Genomic DNA, 19,932 nt, shown 5'->3' on the forward strand with positions numbered 1-19,932 from the left:
CCCACTTGAACCTCACTCTTGAACTCCATCTTATTATAAACAACTGCTTACGTAATATTTCTAATAGGCATCTCAAAGTTAAGCGCTTCAAACATATTCCTCTTACAAAATGGAAACTCCATTTTTTCAGCTGCTTCAGTCAAATCCTGCAGTATTCCTTGAATATACTTCTTTTCTCACACCCTATCTCCAATCAACCAGCAAATTCTCTTGGCTCTACCTTCTAAATATACAGAGGGTGCCAAACACATTTTAAGAAAGGAAAGCTGTATTAAAATTTTAATACTCAATATATACCAATACCAAAAGATGAATACAAGTCACATTTGACTTCTGCATTTACAGGAGGTGCTCAACGTGGTTACCATCAGCATCCAGACATTTCTGATTATGGTGAACTACCCCTTGAACAACGTTGGCCAAAGTCTCCACTTGTATCCATTTTTTTTGGCACCCCGGTATGTAGGACCCTGACACTTCTCACAACCTACACGCCTCCTACTCTGGTACAAGCCACCATCATCGTTCATGTGGGTTGCTGTAACAGCCTCCTGAATGGTTTCCTTTTGTCCGCCTGCCCTTTTGGAGCCTATCTTAGTACAGCAGCACAGAGTAAGAATTCATTACTCAGAGTAATTACTCCGTACTCGGTACAGAGCAATTCTGTTCAAATGTAAGTTAAATCATGTCTTTTCTCTTCTCAGAATGCCCTGATGGCTGCACATCTCACCTGATATAAAAGCCAAAGTCCTCACAATGGTCTTCCGGCCCCTGCCTGCTTGGCTCCTGTTCCTGAATCCCCCACTTCCAGCCTGCCTCACTCATTCTCACCTCAGAGAATGTTATAAACTGCTCATTCTCCCTGGAATGTTCTTCCAGCAGATATCCACATGGCTTGCCCCTCACCCTTTGCAAGTCTTTATGCAAAGATTATCTTTTTTTATTATCTACTTAAAATTGAACCCATCATCCCCAGCTTTCCCTATCTGCTTTTCTAGCTTCGTTTTCCTCCACGGCTCTTCATCTGCTAGTATATTCTTTTTCCTTACAGTTATTTATTTTATGTATTTTTCTGACTTTACACTGGAAAGGAAGCTTAGTGAGGCAGAATTAGGTCTGTTTTGTTTGTTCCTGTACCATGGTGTCTAGAACAATGACCATAGGATGAAAGAACTCAACAAATACTTGTCCAGTGAATGAACATGTTTAAGCTAATAAGGATTTGACTATGGTGACAACAGTGGTTTGAAAGAAAGAAAATAAATAAATAAATAAATAAATAAATAAATAAATAAATAAATAAATCAGAAATTCTAGGTGGCTTGCTGGAAATAGGTGAAAATGAAGGAGAAAGACTTGAGGTTGTCACACTAGCAACTGCCTGTCACTCATACTTCTTATTTTAGGTACATAAAACTATCATTCACATAGGTGTATCCTTCCCTGAAAGTAAAAATGACATAAATAAAGAGAANGTTTCCTCTTCTGTAAAAGGGGAAAAAATTAATACCTATCTCATGAGGTTGTTGTGAAGGTACATAAAGCTATACATGAAATCTCTTTATATAATGATTGTCACAAAGCGGGTATTCAATAAATATTTAATAAATATTCCACATTCAACTATATTGCAGCATTTTAAGAGCCTGGGAAGATATTTCCCCAAGCATCCCTCTCCACAGTTTTGTTGCTGATTTAAGAAAAATGATCCAAACTTGGAAATACAGCAAAAGGCTGACTGCCTTCGCTTTCAAAGCCATACAGGAGTATTGTTGAGCAAGCGCACATAGGATCCATTTTTGCTCTAGGGAAAGGCAACGGTGCTTGATTTGTAATAGTCTCGATGAGGGCCTGGATTTGGCAAAATTATATCTTAACTTGTACAAGATGGATATGCTACAAATTATTTTCGTCCAGTAGAGATGCAAATAATTTCTGTCCAGGAAGAAATATAACTCCAAAGGTTTAGATTTTATTATACTGCAGGACATTAATCAGTTTGGAATTTAATATTGTGGCCTTATTTTAGCATTCTTATTTCTAGTGACTCTACTGACTACACACACACACACACACACACAATATTTTTTCCAATTTTATCCTTTGAACTAGGTTTATCCTGCTCGTTCTTTTATTTATGAGGTAAATAAATATTTGGCATGTTTATGATGTATTTGTATGAGATCCATGTTTTTAACTTATTGAAAATTACACTTTAACACTGATATTTGACATTTTTTCATTACAGGTTCAAAATACATGAACAGATGTTTACTTTTGTAAGCATGACATATAAAGTGTTATCTGTGATGAATATAGTGGTTGCTCAAGAAGATGGAACATAGCAGGTTATCCAGGTATTTCCTGGAGAGCTGCATCCCTCACAATGAGCTACACAGGAAATGTGTCTTGAAATGGGGAGACGGAAGCGGGGAGCTGAGAACTGATGACTCCTAAAGAAGAATGCAACCCAAGGATCTCACTTGAGACACTGCACCTCCTGGCCTGTTAAGAGGGTTGTGGAGCAGGAGGTAGGCAGAAAGGAGAGGAGAGTTGGGGAAGGGCGTGAGGGGAAGGGTGCCATACAACGAGAGAGGTTGTGCACCACAGGCAATCCTTACCGACTTTAAAATGTAGCCTGGAACCAGTCATGCCTCAGATACAGAGGTTCTCAAAGTATGGTCTACAGACCCACAGTGGTGTCCAAGAGCCTTTCAGGCACAAACTCAAAATTATTTTCATAACACCATGATACTATTGGCTTTTTCATTGTGTGGACATTTTCATTGATGGTGCAAAAGTAATGGTTAGTAACACTGCTTGCCCCTTAATGTGACACTAAACCAGTAATCATATTCTTCATCAAATGAGCTTACAAAAAGAAAGCCAGTTTCACTTAATCATGTCTTTGATGAAGCAGCAAAAATGATCAATCTTATAAACCTCAACCCTTGAAGAGGTGCTTTTTTTATGGTTTATTTTTATTATGATGATTAGTTTCAGGTGTACAAAATAACATAATGATTAGACATTGTTATTTATACCCCTTACATAACCCCAACAAGTCTACTACCCCTCTGACACCACACATAGCTATTCCAATACCATTGACTATATTCCCTATGCTGTACTTTACATCCCGTGACTATGAAATATATGCTTTTTAGTATTTTGCATAAAAAAATAGAAGTATGCATAAAGCACTTCTGCTATATACCATAGCTGTCTTAAGAAAAAGCTCTTGTGAGATTGAGTTGCAACATGAATTAGCTGCTTTTGTTTCATGGACCATCATTTTTAACTGAAAGAATAACTGATAAACTGTGGTTATTCAGACCTGGGTATCTGGCAGACATTTCAAAAATGAATGAAGCAAGTCCGTCACTTCAAGGAAAACAACCAGCAGTATCTTTTATCAATGAAACACTTCAGCTTGCAAGCAAATATTAGAACGTTAGAAAAGTTGTATCCTCCACTGTGAGCTTAATAGCTTCCCAAAACTTAAAGACTCTTCTGTTGAAATAAGTGGTAATATTTATAGGTGCAATTTTTCATGCTGTGTAATGGAATGAGTCAACATTTCAAAGAGCTACATCACTCAGTGAACTAATACTTTCCAAATGATCATTGAATGATGTTACAAAATTATGCATGGGTAAAGAAAAGGATTCATTCAAAGATAGGCCAATGGATTTTAATATACAAAGTACCACCTGTCAAGTTTTGGTGTAGTAGCAAAGAAGAATGTCCTAATTATATATGTGAAATATTTAAAGGCTGTTATAATACTAATGGAACAGAAGCATGGTACAGCAGGAGCAGGGCTTAAAAATAACATTAGATATTAGACAAGAATATCTGCAGTGATCTGAAAAGGCTATTAAAGTACTCTTCCCTTTTCTAGTCACAAATCTGTGTGATGCTGAATCAACTTCCTATATTGTAACCAAAACCATATATTGCAACAGATTGAGCACAGAAGCAGTGATGAGAATGCAACTGTCTTCTATTAAGCCAGACACTAAAGAATATAAAACGATGGTATTTTTCTCATTATTTTTTTTAATTTTGTGAAATATATCTATATTTCACTTTGCAATGAAATTTATGTTAACATGTAATGCATTTATTATTGTTTTATAATGAATTATTTTTAATAAATAAATATGTATATTATTAATTTCTAATGTAGAAAGTACCAATAGATAGATAGATAGATAGATAGATTGATAGATAGATTGATAGATAGATATCCCACATAACAAAAGCTCTTTGCAGCCCTCAGTATTTTCTAAATGGGGTCCTGAGAACACAAAGTCAGAGGAACACTGCTTTAATGTACTGAAACAATAAAGATCTGTCCATGCTCAATTGGGTTCTTCATCTAAAGAACAAAATCACCTTTTCATTGACTTAGCATAAAAGAATGAGTTTAGGAACTTGGGGCATTATATAATTGGGAATTATTTTAAGTACAAAAGTTCTGTGGTTTTCACAACAGGTTGGAAGACAAACAATGAAACTATGGTTTGATGAATTTTTTTTTGTTAAATGTCTAGGAACAGCCCATATTAAGACTTGCATTTGAATAGACACAATGCTTATTTTAAAAAGCGTTTACTTTATGAGTACCTACATAAAAGGGTTTCCTTTACAATACTGCTGATGTTAATTCTATTTCTGTGTCTTAATCTATGACCAAACATATAAATGCATCCACAGTTTACACAGATGTCTGGAATGGGAGGCTGATGGGCTGTGTTTGATTTTCAGTTGGCTCCAAAATGGAGGCAGCATCTCTATCAACCTGGCAATAAAGGTTTTAGAAATCCTTTTATTAAAGCTCCTTTATTGACTTTGTTTTTTTTTCCCCATGAAATTCCCATCACAGTAAAGAACAATAATATTTCATTTAGGTGCCAGGCAAAGTTCTAGAGAGCTGTAGGCAAAGTCCCTTCCTCAGGTTAGCTCTCCTCATGTGTTGGCTATCACCTTTTAAAACTGGTTTTTATGTTTTCTTCAAAAGCAAAAAAGAATCCCTAGGAATTTGAATCCAATATGTTGACCTGTACTGGTTAACAGGAAAAAAGTAAGGAAAAAGCACAAAGTATCCTGTCTTACATAGATTGAAAATGTCTTTTTTTTTCAGTTGCACGTTTAGTTTTCATGGTCAAGTAAAAGACTAAAAATGATGATGATAATGATGATGTCATGATGATGATGACGGTGATGATGATGAAGAAGAAAAGACATTTTAATAAGAAAATTGTGAAGGATACAATTTCAGAACAGCAAACAGTCTTTCCTAAGATAAGGTAGCTAACAATCTTATACTGATTAGATAGATAGATAGATAATAGATAGATGATTAGATAGATAGATAATAGATAGATAGATGATAGATAGCTGATAGATAGATGATTAGATAGATAGATGATAGATAGATGATAGATAGATGATAGATGATAGATTATTAGATAGACAGATGATATATAGATGATTAGATAGATAGATGATAGATTGATAGATGATAGGTAATTAGATAGATAGATGATAGATAGATGATTAGATAGATNTGCATGAAGAAAGTTAAGAATTCAGTCAAAATCACAATATCAAAATGCTATGATCTCCACTGCTTTGATAGTTTAACAGGTAAGTTATATTTTTTAAGGTGACTTCATATGCTACTCAAATTAGTTATTAACAGAGGGCTTTGGTAACACCTAAAATTTATGCTAAGTACAGTACAACAGATAGAAATAAATTATATTATGTCCCATAAACATAAAGAGAGCTCAATGAATATTTATTTATTTATTTAAAAGCATGTGGTCTCTTGCCCTCAAGAAACCTCCAATCTGTTCAGAAAGGCAAGGGTTGCATACTAAAGAAAATCCTTTAAAAATCTGATCAATTACCCAAGCAAATTATAAAAAAAGATGAGGAAGACAACGAGTCGCATAGACATTCATGTTCAGAGAAACATAATGTGGGCAGAAAAGCTTTAGATTATGAAATAAACTAGTCCTCTTTAGGAAAATAAGAGCAAAGGAGCTAGGAATTGATCAAGTAGCAGACGGGGGTTGGGGGTAGGAGAAGAACATTCCAGATGGGAGGATAATCAAGAAACAGTATTCCAGAATATGTCACAAACAACATAATGGAAAAATATGACTCTCCCCTGATTCCAGAGGAAGACCCAATCTCCCAGAAGACATAATAGCCAGCACTTACTTGAGAAACAGCTTCTGGATCCTTGAGCCAATCCCCCTGGTAGAGTAGATGGTAGTCAACTCCTTTTTAACTTCTCCATGTTAAGAGGACAAACCAGAGCCACAGAGAGATAAGGAGAGGGAGCAGTTCTCAGAAATCCCTTCTGCAAGCTAAAGGAAATGAAATCATTGAGAAGGGACCAAGGGAGGACTGAATACTTCTAAATCTTGACTTTGCTCAGCAAAGCACCTTGCTCTAATAAAAGTGAAATCTTCACAAGTTATACATATTTAATCTACTGATTCAAAGATGAGTCAGAAGAGGAAAACAATAGTTGTGAACCTTTCAGGGGTAGAGAGAGATGTTTTCTAAAGTGTTCCCAAAGCTTTTCCGAGGTCAGGCTCATCCTGAGGTTGCACTAACACAAAGGATTTGTATTCATAGATGTGGCTTGATGAGACCAGAGTAATCATAATTCTTATGGAGTAGATGTCATTAATCAATAAAAGGGGATATAAAAAGTCACACTCTTCCCTCCCTGTGCCAGGAAGGAGGATGGCAGTCCATTTCCGGATGTATGCCACAGCCAGCAGTGACTCATCCTGTGCCAAAATACCACAGGGACGTGAGGAGAGAGGGAAGAAATGAGCACTGTGACAGACCTAGCAAGCAGTGGCCACCGCAGCCAATCTCAAACAAGACTTTTCTAATAGCTACAATAATAAGGGCTTTGCTGAATCAGAGGCCTTTAGAGCTCAAAGGGGCTTCAGTCCAGACTCTTCATTTTACAGATGAACAAGCCGAGTCCCAGCAGAGGATACGACTGGTCCTAAGTTAGAAAGCAAGCGAGGGGCGGAGCTCGACACAGAGCCGAGATCCCCAGAACCAGTCTTCTGTAACGCACTGCTTTTCGTAACAATTGCACTACCAATGAAAACACCCTAACCAGCTGTGGTCCAGAAACCATTTTGTATGTTGGCTTTTGGAAGTTAAACTATTGCTCCTATAGAAATCATGGTGTGCGTGGTGATAATATGGGGGGGGGGCGTGATGGGGATTTAAAGAGACTAGAGTTGGGAATTGGGGGGGTTATGATGATAGTTCCCAGGTTAGTCTCAAAGCTTACTTAATTAGTAATCTGTTGGAAAAATGGTTCTACTAACAACATCTCATTATAGTCAACCCCCTTCCATAACATTTCTATGGAATAATGCAATTGGAGTACTAGTGCAGGAGGCAGGCATACACATCGTACCTCGAGAAGACGGCAATCCCTCTTTCCAGGGCATCTGGGGAGATCAAGGCGCCAGATGAAGGAAGGGTAGAGGAGACAGCCTCATGTTCCAGCAGTGCATTAACTCCTCACAGCAACAGGAAAGGCAAGCCTGTCACCCCCTCGTTGTTGTGCTAGGAGGGCGAAAGGGAAGCTCACCGATGAAAAGGTAGAGTCAGGCTATGCCAAGTCCCAAGACGTGTTAATAAGGCTGGTTCCCCAAATCCAAATGCTTGACTGACCTGCTGCATGGGTCTTCCACTGAGCTAGGTTCTTTTATATAGTTCAACTTATAAACCAAAGCTGGCAGCTGTTAAATGGCAAAGGAAAAGTGGGTGGAAGGGCACTTACAACAACAATCAAAATAGCAAATAGCTAAAGGCTATTGTTTACCTTCTATGTGCTAGGTACTATGCTGACTGTTTTATATGCATTATAAATCATCTTTACAACACCTTTTAGGTTAATGATATTATCCCCATTTTGTAGAAGATGAAACTGTGGCTCAGGGCAATAAAATAACTTAGTCAACATCAATAATAAATAAGAGATCTAGGATTCTAACTCAGGGTCATTGGATTCTAAAGCTTAGTCTTTCAAACATACCATAAAGTAAAGCCACCCAAGCCATAGTGGACTCTACCTCTGGCATAACTAGCACTGAATGTCACAGTCTCCGTTTATACTCCAGGCATCACTGAGCTAGGATGTGTTAAGGCTAGGATGTGAATTATTTTCATTCATCCAATACATTCATCAAATGACTACCCATTAGTAATCACACATTGTGGAAGGTGCTAGAACAACAAGATAGACAATGTCCCTGCCCTCAGAAAACATCGGAACTGTATCTTTGCTAGCCTGCCCCATCAATACTTTCAATAAGAAACCCTAGGCCATGTGTTTTTTATTGACAGCAACCATATACCCTGGATTTTTCAGGTCAATCTTTATTTCAAGCTCCTACAGCTTGGTCAAAATATTCAGGCACTATCCTAACTTATACCTTTATCACCATTTTCATACTCTAGTTTCTGAACTCATCTTTCAACCAGCCGTTTCTCTTGCCCCTGGAGTTTATCGTATGTACTTCTACCAAATTGATTCCCCCTAAGTCATAGCTCCTTGTTATCCTGTATTTACCAGTGAAGAAACTAAGGCTTAGAAAGTTTAAGAACACTGGCAAGACCATCACAACCAAGGAGTGATAGAGAACAAATCAAAGCCAAGTTCACCGGACTTTGAGCCCATGCTGTTTACCCCACAGCCCTTCCCCATTCTGGAAGCTGGACCTGCACGGTCATCACATTACCACATCATATCTGGCAGAGACGCAGTACGCACGAGGGAGTCTGCTTTTAGCTCATCAGGGGAAATGCATGTGTAACTTCCAAACTGGCTCACCATTCAAGGAAAGTGAGACAAGCACCAAGCTACAGAATGGAAAGACACAAGCTTCTTGGAGCAAAAGACAAGGGACAAGGGACAAGGGATTAAGAACTCTCAGAGGGGACACAGATGGCAGATAAAACCCATCTGAAGAAACAGTGAAGACATCTCTGTTAACAAGGTAGCAAAGCTCTGTGTCAGAACCTTCCTCCCCAGTAGCCTCCACAGAAAGCTCTTGACCAAAGAGACCCACTGCAGCCTCTGAAGTGAAGGCACTAAACCTCCGAATTGTGACCTTGACTGCGAAACACACACTACTCTGTGGGTGGCTTCCAGTGTGGCATAGTTTTAATTTGACTGCGATATTATTGTTTGTGTTATGTCTTCCTAGATTGAGAACATTGCCTTGCACTCCTTTGGATCTCCATGGTGAGGAGCTTGCATGTAGTGAGGGGGAATTCTTGCTAACACCTGTTGACTGATGTGTGCACTGATCTAGTGACAAATCAGTCAACATATGGAACCAGATTATGCTCTAAATTGAAATTTAGAGGTGGCCTATCAGTGATTACACAATGATGCATCCCACTCATTTAGACATTTGTGGCCACGTCATCTACCTGAAACACAGAAACAGAGCGGAACTTGAGAGGGAGGGGAGGAAGGAAAATGATTCTCATAAAGGCCACGTGCTTTAGGCCACAAGGTGAACTGAAGCCAACAGCAGATCACCATAAAATGTCAAAGGGCAAATGTTTTTGTGTAGTACTATGAAAAATAAGCTTTGGCATTCATTTCCCAGAAGTTTAGGATCAGCAACTAAGAGGTGGAAGAGGGGCGATCAGAACTGAAATAGAGCGTTTAACAACATATCAAACCACATAGGAGACAGACGTAGTAAAATTACTAAAAAACAAACAAACCCAAACAAACAAACAAACAAAAAACAGCCCCTAAAAATACCCCTCAAGCCTGAGATCATCTAGCATTGGTACAACTGGTTCAGCCTCATTCAGAAAATTATACCTTTGTACAGTAAATTTTAGACTGTCTGAGGACCTTAGAGATCTGGTACAACCAGTTCATTATTTAGGTAATAAAAAGAAAGGGCAAAGAAATAAGTGTCTTGTCCAACATTATCCTGCTAGCTACTAAAATTCAATAAGCTTTTAACACAAGTATTCTACACACTGGTATATGTGTTATAGACACACACACACACACACACACACACACACACACACACACACACACACACAAATTGAAAAAATAAAATAAAATTCCATCTCTGCCCTCATGGGGCTCAGATTTGTTCAGTTGAGCGTTGATACTGTTATACGATCCTCTGGCGAACGCCTCTCCATTTCAGCATGGATAAAGAAGTTACTGATGCCCCAGCAAAGAAAACATAATGAAGAAAAGAAAAAGGCTCATGAAGGTATCAACACAGTCCAGATTCCTTTCAAAACCAACGTGATCAACCCCTGCAGCATTTCACTAATCCAGGTTAGTAAGTCTAACCTAAAAGAAGATGAGGCTAGTGGGGCTAATATGTTTCGTGTGCATTTAGTAATCTGTTACACACTCCACGTGAACATTAGTTCTTTTTAAGTGTTCACAACCACACACTTACTAACCTACTTTGAAACTTCGCTGGGAATTAATATGACATTATTTAACTTATACTTCCTAAAATGTATTTTCTCTTCTGTAGAGAGAACTAATATAAAATTTGAATATGAAGGATTCATGCAGCTAACAAAGGGTTAATTAAGGTGGGCACCCCCTACTTTCTACAAGTAGAAAGTAGAAAGGTACTGTCATCAGGTGCCAGCAGGGGGCAGCAAATAGCAGTTGAGAATGTGAATTCAGAATGTGCTCTTGAATGAAGGGTGGGTAGAGATTTGGGGTACCCAGAGCACTGTAGTTATCTTGCTGCAGAGAATGAAATGGAAAAAAAAATAAGTAAACAAAGTCAGAGTTTAAGGATTCCCCAAAAGTCATAATCTAGGTGGTGATGTAACCAGCAAGGTTTAATTATATGTGTTATACTTGAAAAGGGCAGAGAGGTGTGCCAAACACTTTAGAAACATTTTCACTAAAAGCACTTAGGCTTTGTACAAAAGTTAACGAGTGTGAAGAACTGACTTTCTGTTATCCAGAAAACTCACTTTTCTGGAACACACCAGTTGCCAAGTTTACTATTTAAGTGAGGTTTCCCTGAACTAAGATCCTTCATGTGTGTATACAAGTATCTAAGTATGAGTGCGCCTGTGTGGTGGGGGCGGGGAGAAGGGGAGAGGAATAGAAACAGAGAGGGAGAGGAGCCAAGAGACCCAGAGAGTGTGGAGAGAGAGACTACCCCAAACCTAGTTTCCAAATTTTCCTTTAAAAATAAGTCCTTTTCAACTTAAAGGTGTCCACACTTCATCTGAAATTTAAGTGGAATTCCTTTTAAAAGTTTCGTATGAATTCACTTAGGTCCTTTTTCAGCTACATCAGAATGAACAAAATAAAAGTTTGCACTCTAAAAAAAAAAAAAAAAGCCTGCAATGATTTTCCTCTCCACTCTTCTAACTTAACAAATAGTTGAGGGGAGGAAGTTCAAGGCTGGCAGGGGTCTTAGGTCTCCTGGAAGAAGGAAAGCCATGCCAAATATTCAGGAAAGCAATGGTTAAGTTTTGTTTATTTTAATTATTAAAGTTTGAAATTATAGGTCTCCTCGCAAATAGACCACTTCCTCCTTGGTGCTGTGGGGACCTTTTGTAAAGTCAGGTCTGCTGAGAGGTTCCATGGTTAGGGCATCAGCTATTCCAGTAAGCCCAAAGTGCTACTACAAGAAAAGGACAGAGATATTAAAAACAAATAATTTTAAGGAGGGTTGTCAATTGTGGATTTGCTCTGATAAATTGCCTTATGTTGGTTTCCTGAAATTATGAAAGCAGAAATGTCTCGGTCATTAAAGATTTAGGGAGTGTGGGAAAGAATCAGAGGTGAGAGGGAATTTGATGTTGTTGAAAATAAATCCTCAGCTTGCCTTTCTATCTTGTCTCCCAGCACTGGCCCCTGCACGCTACATTCTAACCACACTCCTTTTTCTTCCCAGACTATCACAAGCCTTCCTGCCTCCCCGACTTGGCTCTGCCATCTGTGTATAATGCTCCCGCCCTCGACATACTCACAATGCTCTATCTGGCAAACTGGAAACTCCTATTCATATTTTAAAGGCTAGTTGAAATGTCATCTTTTCTGGAAGAATTCCTTGATATTTATAAGGCAGGAATAATCATAGGATTCTAAACATATAATACTTAAAATACTGTATTAAAATCATCTGGAGATGTTGTCTCCCCAGTGAACCGTGACCTCTGAGATCAGGGGACTCTGTCTCATGAATCTCTGTATCATCAGCATTGTATGACATGCTGTGGCACATGGTAGGCACTTAACAACTTTTAAAATTAAGGTATAAGTGATTATTTCATACCAACCTAGAACGATGCATATTCTATCCACCAATATCTCTCAAACATGTTAGTAAGATCGGATATTTTTAATATAATGAAAATTAATACTCAAGTATTTTGAGCAGACATTATTGCATCTTTTGAGGTGCTGGGTGGTTTCTCAAAGAAGATTCTGTTATGTTCTTGAAATCTTGTATTCTAGTATTTAGAAGACTGAGGTAGCCACATCCAGCCAAGATAGAAAACTTACCTGATAAGTGGAGCATCACTAAAGAAGATAGAAACTCATTTACAGAGATGACCTTAAATCCATATCCATCTAAAAAGATGAGTTCTTGTGTCACCCAGACCCCCCTCTCTCCAGTTGAATTGACCATTTCCGTGGCATTCCATATTTACTTCATCTGTGCACCTTCAATAGTTTACTCCATTATCGGTTTGCCTCTCTGCATCCCCACCTAGACTTAATCTAGCAGATATTAGGGGATCAATAAATAAATAATGAAAGAATCAATGAAGGACTAGAGAAGAGTCTGGGAAGGGGAGCCGTGTCTCTCTATCTTTACCCCAGTTAGGAATCTAGGCAAAGGTTGTTATTGTGATCTTTGAACAAAAGGACAATGAGTGAGACTTTGGCAAACACTTTGAACATTTGTCAGCAAAGCTTTAACATTCATCGGTAGGGCTTGATCTACCGACTAGAACATGCTCAATGTACGATAGTTGAAAATACGAGTATAGGATTATCCAAAATAAACTATGCAAGAATCAAATAGGGTAATAGAGTGTTTCAGGATAAAAGATGAACTTGGAAAAGCCATTCATGTTTCTAAGCCTCGATGGTCTCACATATTAAGAGAGAGCTAACGATAGTGCCTTTTCATAAGGTTTATCATCAATTTCCTGAGATAACCCACAGAAAGTAAATAACACAGAGTGAGAAATACAGTGAGCACTCAAGTATTAGCTAGAAATATTGATAACAATAATAATAAACCTTAGCCTGAGACTGCCTCTCAAAACCAGGCAGTCCTACAGAATGAGGCACAATTGTTTTAGCTTGGTAACTCTCAGTGAGCTAATTCCAGTTCCCCACATTGCCTATTGTCCTGGCATCTGCTGCATTTGAGGTGCCTCTCCTCTCTTTGTTTTTATGTTTTCCATTGACATGAATCTGAGCTCCTTGACAGGAAACAGGAGATGGAGACAGATCAAGGAGTTTCGTGGGTCTTTTATGGTTTTATCAAATGCAGTTCCAAGCGCCACCCTCTCTAATTCATCCTACTGAGGGTGAGAATCTTCCTTAGCCAGGGTTGCTCACTGAGTGGTAGTTGGAGGAACAGTAAGTTCGGTCTGCAGCTTACAGCTGAGTCACTCTAGAAAGACCTCCCCAGCAAAAGACAGGCTGTTTTCAACCCTTTTCAAAACGTTCCTTGGGACAAGGATTTGGGATCCATAAATTAGATTTGGTTTTCAGCGACTATCATCTCCTATGATGAAATATTATTACAACTTCTCTAACTTATTTGCTGCATGTATGTTGGATTCAAGGAAACTAATGCTTCCTTAATCTATTTCAGGAAATATGCATACTAAAAAGAGCCTAAATCAAGGAACCTCAAGTAGAAAATGTAACATGCCACATAGTCTTCTTTCATGTAGTTAGAAACCTATGATGGTGCTGGAAAAGATGCAGCAACCAAGACCTGTTTAGCTGACTGGATCAGTGAAGATGGTATTCAATTGCTTGTGACAGAGACTGGATTATAGCAGTTTAACCAAATAGGACTTTGTTGCTCTCCTGTAATAAGAAGTCTGGGGCACACCACTTAGTGCCTGTGTGGCTCTTCAAGGACCTCGTCAAAAATTCGGACTCATTCTAGCATCTTGCTCTACCGTCCGCAGTGTACGGCTTTTGTCCTCATTGTGCAAACTGGCTCTTCCTCCTGACACTGTTTCCGTGTTCAGTGCAGGACAGAGGATGATTGGGAGGGACTGAAGACTGAGGACACAAGGTGCTTGCCAGCTTCCTTTTTGTCAGGATTACAATGTCTTGTCCAGAAGCCTCCCCACACCCACTAGAATGTTGCTTGAATTTTATTGGCTGGAACAGGATCATATAGACTTGCCTAGCTGCAAAGGATCGGGGTGATGAATATTTTTAGATGGGCACCTTGATGGTCTTTATCAAAACAGAGCTCTAGTGGCAAGGCAGGAGGAAGAAGGGGAGTGATTAAATTAGGTAGGTAGCTAATAGTATCTGACACACTTAAGAACAATAATAATCCATTTATTCCTTCAGGAAGCAAAAATTGTCACAGTATACGTGCTACTTGTAAAGTTTCCTGAGGATCTCCTATAACACCAACCCTCTCTTCACCACAGAATGTCTGCATGATGCATCTCCCTTGTTGTGACATTGATAATATGTCCCCTCTCCTCCTAGGAAGGCTTCCTCCCCATACCACGTTCTCTGCTGAAATATTTCTCATGCTTGGTGAGCCTAATGAAAAGCAATTCTGAAGCCTTCCTCAAACACCCTATCCTACTCCATTCACAGGGTTAGCCAACAGAAAACTTCCTATCCTATCCAATCACTTCAAAAGACTATCTTACATGATCACTGCAACTGGTTTTTATTATAATCACTTGTCCAAAATTAATCAATGTTAATAACTAACATTTATTGAATGCTAAGCTCTAGTGCTGTGTGCCTCATATGCATTATTTTATTTCATGTTCACAACAACTCTTGGAGTAGCCTATTATTATCTCCATTTTACTGTTGAATGGGATCCTGAGTTTTGTACCCAAGTCACACTGACTCCAGTGTCTGATCTCTCCGTCACTATCCTATTCATAAATGTCTCTCCTAGGAAAGTAGCATTCCTTTTGAAAGCAAAGATGACTTCTTAAACTTGAATTTCTTCACCATAGTTTTCATACCACTGAGCTTTGTGCACTGCAGGGGCTCAATTAATGTTTCATTTTATAGATAAACAAATTGAGAGTGAGGGAAGTTATTAGTCACAGAGCCTGGGCAAGAACTGTATTATTTTTGCCCCCTACTCCTGGTCTATTTGTCTGTACAGTGCACCATAATACACTATCCAATCTTTCAACAAACATTTATTGAGCACCTATCATGGGACAGGTGGATGCTCTGTTTGGCTTAGGTTGAGGGTCACTGCCTTAAGAATTACAATCTTGTTCACTGGGAGGAAACAAACAAACAAACAAAAAACTGGAAAGGATGAGATAAAACATTTTCAATTTCCGCTTGGAGCTCTGTGAAAGTGTTGCTAGTTTTGTGTCCACGGGAATGCTGGGATACAATCCATCATCTCTGGGGTCATTTATCATTTTGTGGGTTTTTCTTCCCCTGGTTTCTCCTCTGCTCCCCACAGACTATTTCCAATGTCATAACAGCAAAGCAGTTCTACAGAAGACGTATGTCTAGAAATGCCCAGTGTTCACTCTCCTGAGCTCTGAGACACACCCCCTCTCCCACCAGCCTTGGGATAACCCTATCAGAGGACCTCACAAGACTTTAGGTATGTCAGAATTGTCATTATTTGCTATGCTATCATTTTTCCCCCCCTTGGGCTCTGCAGTCTCTGAAACCATTTGCAAAAAGAACTTCAGACACGTTAAGTTTTATTCCAATGAAAGAGTAAAGAGAAGTCTTTGCTCCTTGCCTTCGGGTAAGACAAGCCCTCCATCCCCTCTGACATCCTAGAGTGCCTTTCCAGAGGGTAGGTTGTATTGAACTCTAGTGGTAAAAAACTCTTCACTGTGGCAGTCTTGCTGACATTGAAGTAAACAGTGAGGTTATTTACTTCTTCAGATTGGAAGTAAATGTCCAGTTATGTACAGATGCCCTCAGTGGGTAGAAGGGAGGAGGAGAAAGTCAGCCATAGCCAGTGATTACCTGTGGTACCCATCAAATTTCCTACAGAAAAAAGGAGGGAACCTGGCCTGGTGTGCTAAATCATTATGAAGATGGTCTCCAAAGCTCATTTTGTAGCCATTACATAAGTAATACAAATACACTTTCTACTGCCACAACATGGACAAACTCTAGCTTGTTCTGTTTCCTTGTCCTTTTTTAGAGAAGCTGTAATAAAAATGTTCCTTGATGCAGACATGTTGAATTATATATGTTTCTAGAAACTTTTTTTGACAGTAATTCTTTTCTTTAAATCTTCATAGCCACCTTTGAGAATATAGGGGTATTTATGCAACGCCAATGCAGATGATTTTTTCCAAGAAATCTGGTTTGATTTGGCATCACTCTGAGGGAAAGGATAAACAAAATGCCTCAAGAGGAAAGGCCACGTGTACCTGTAGAAGATGCCTTAGTTCCCCCTCTTCATATCCCCTTGTACCCCCCGACCCTTGATTTCCGCTGCAGCTGTAGTGGATAATTTCCAGAGAGCTAAAACTCACCTCCCTCTACTAGCATCCTCTGAATTTAGCTCTATCAGAAGGTCTTCTCTGAGGCAACAAGAGTCTTTTAACTGGAAATGAAGCCTAAAAATGCAGGGAAGGAATGCCCCTGGGGGTAATACTCAACCAATGGAGGCAGGAGCTGGTGGGTAAACGCATGCTTCAACCTCCTTCCTTCAGAGGAATGATTCTGAGGGATGTTCTCAGACCTCTCAGATGCCCCAGCAGCTGCCTCCATAACACCCTGACTTTTGCCTTCCCTCCTTCTGTCTCACTCTCTGAGATTCTTCATCCCTGCTTCCCGGGACCACTTCCCAGGCTCAGAAGTCCCTGTCTTAAGTTTCTTTGTTTTTGGGTTTTTTTTCAGTAGAATCCAAACAGATGCTGCCTATTATCAAAACAACTCATCAGTAGATTTAGATCAGTCAACCAGACAGATTTATGAGAGGAGAAAAAAAATCAAGTCATATTCGTTATTGGGCATTATAGGCTTAGATAAAAAAAAAAAAAGTTCTATTAACTTGTCAGTGATCATGTCGCCAGCACTTGAAAGCAGAGTATAGGTGACATTATACTTGAAACAACTGGCCTAATGTAACAAAGGATTATGTAAAATTGATTTGCACAAAGTTTGCACGCACTAAGCCTTCCTGACTCCTTTCTACTCTTACCCAAGATAAACCTTTCTACCAGGCAAAATGTCCTTCAGTTTGGTGGTTAGCCTATAACAAAATCAAGTATCCTGAAATCTAACTAATTTCCATAGTATAGACATGTCTTAGACTACTGACAATTCTAACAAGAAAATGCAGTAGGCCTTACTTTGCCATAATCAGGCCTTTGGCACATGCTGGTGTCACACTTTAGGACTCAGATTTAGTTGCATTCTGACAACATGTAATAACAGGCTGGTTAAAGGCAATTCAGCTGTACATTGATAATTATCCTCATCTGTTCTGGTTTGGCATGGTAGAGAAATATTGTAATTATGTTATCGGTCTTATTTTGGTGAGTCAGAATAAATTAAAAATTGAGCAGATTAAAAATATGTCACTAAGGTTTGTGTTTTCCCCAGGTTAGCGCCTTCCCTCCAGGTCACCTGGGAATGACATTCCATAACATCTTGCACAATACATTTTGACCATTTCATTTACTTATCCTGTATAACTAGATGCCTTTTGAGGAATAACATGCTTCCTATGGAATTGGTACTCAATAGATATATGTTGAACGATATATTAATCCATTAAACATTCAATAATCCAAAGCACAATTAGAGGGAGAGTCCATTTCATTGAAGACTTGTGAAATCCCAACCAAATTCTGAACGGCAGAAAGAGTCAAAATTGTTATTGTTGATACATTTCTCCTCCTCAGAGCAGGAGGCAAAGTTCCCTGAACTAGTGGCATTTCTCAATGAAAGCCCCATTTCCTTCTGTCCAGAGCTGCAAAATGCAAGTTCTCATCAAGTCACAGAATCCACTCCCAGGCTGCTGAGATATCCCAGCCCCTACCCTTGGGGCCTGTCTGTCTGGGACTAAGAGTTAATTAAGTTCCATGAAGCCAGTTGGCAACCCATTCCACAACCAGTATAAACAGCTTTGTGGTGTCAAAATGGTTCCTCTGCTTATTTCTCCTGAAAATTTATTTCTTTAAGAACTTGCCAGTTTGGCAAAATTTGCTGATCTGGAAAATGCTTGGACAAGATCAGAAGGAATGTCTGAACTCTGCCAGTGTTGAATTTTGTCTCCAGTGGTACACCCCAAAGTGCCATGTGTTCATGAGCTTCTTGTAGCCATAGTGTAAAATCTGCTTTCAGAACCAAGCTACCAGATCCCAAACATGAGTTTGAGGGCCAGGCATGTCACATGCCATGATGTTTCACTCTCTCGTTATTACTTAGCGCTCGCCACAGCTCTGAGCTGCATGAACTTGGTGTGGCTTATTTCATGTAATCTTCAGAACACTGCTATAAATTAGTTCTAGTCGTATTACCTATTACCTTATTATCCCTTGAGGAAATTCAGGCTGACAAAAATTAAGGGATTTTTCCCAAAGTAAGACGGTTAGATAAAGTTATGATGACAAAACCAGATTATAGTTTCTGTTTTATTGTAAAATATCACCAAAACTAACCTATTGATCAAGCAAAACTGAGTTGACTGCTTACTGCTGTGAGAGATCACCACCTCAACAGAGATAAAGTCATGCCTCGAGGCAGAAGGTCAAAGCTGGGATATGTATGAGATTTGAAGGTCTGGTTTAAGGGTAGGTCTTTTGATTTGACTGGATGTTGTGGAAGAGAGTAGAAGCAAAAAGTCATGCTAAGGTAGAACAGTAAGGTGTACAGAGATGGGTGGTTTTGGTTGTCACCAATGTCTGACAATTGGTCATGATTTATTCATTGGAAAACATGGTTACACAACTTATCCTCACATGTACAGAGTGTATGGAGGTGAACATTTCTCAGGCTGAATTCCCCCCAAACAAAAATTAGCCACTTGTGATCAGAACCTGCCTGAATAACTTCCAAGCACCTACTACTCTGTCTAAACTTACCTACAATTCTTCAGAGTGAAAATCCATCAAAACAGAAAAAGGCCTCCTAGACCTAGAGAAGACGCTTAAAGACTAGGAAGCTTCATTGCATTCATTCACTCCATTATATTCACTAAGATTCCAAGATCCTACAACTGTGCCTGCCATATAAGATGTGCTCAATAAAGATTTGTGGAATTAATACTAAATGAACAGTAAGATAATAATAACTAAAATTAATATTACTATGTAATAAGTATTTACTCTGTACCGGATATCAAGCTAAGCATTGATATATATTATTATATTTACTCCACCCAGCCACTCCAAGAAATGGATACTATTTAATTCCTATTTTCCAGAGGACAAAACCAAGCTGAAGACAAAGTTAAAACACCCAAAGCCTACAAACAAAGATGCAGAGCCAAGATGGGAACCTAAATATGCCTAACTGCGGAGCCGAGAATGCTGAGCCCAGCTTCTTACTCGCCATGCTAAGAAAAGGAGAGAGCAAAAGAGTATTAGATTGTGAGTTGGGAAAAAGAAAATTATAGAGTAGAAACCTTGACTCTAGGGTTTCTACAAGTGTGGGGAGTGTGT

Source organism: Hipposideros armiger, unplaced genomic scaffold, assembly GCF_001890085.2.
Source record: "Hipposideros armiger isolate ML-2016 unplaced genomic scaffold, ASM189008v1 scaffold_145, whole genome shotgun sequence".
NCBI classification, from domain to species: Eukaryota; Metazoa; Chordata; class Mammalia; order Chiroptera; family Hipposideridae; genus Hipposideros; species Hipposideros armiger.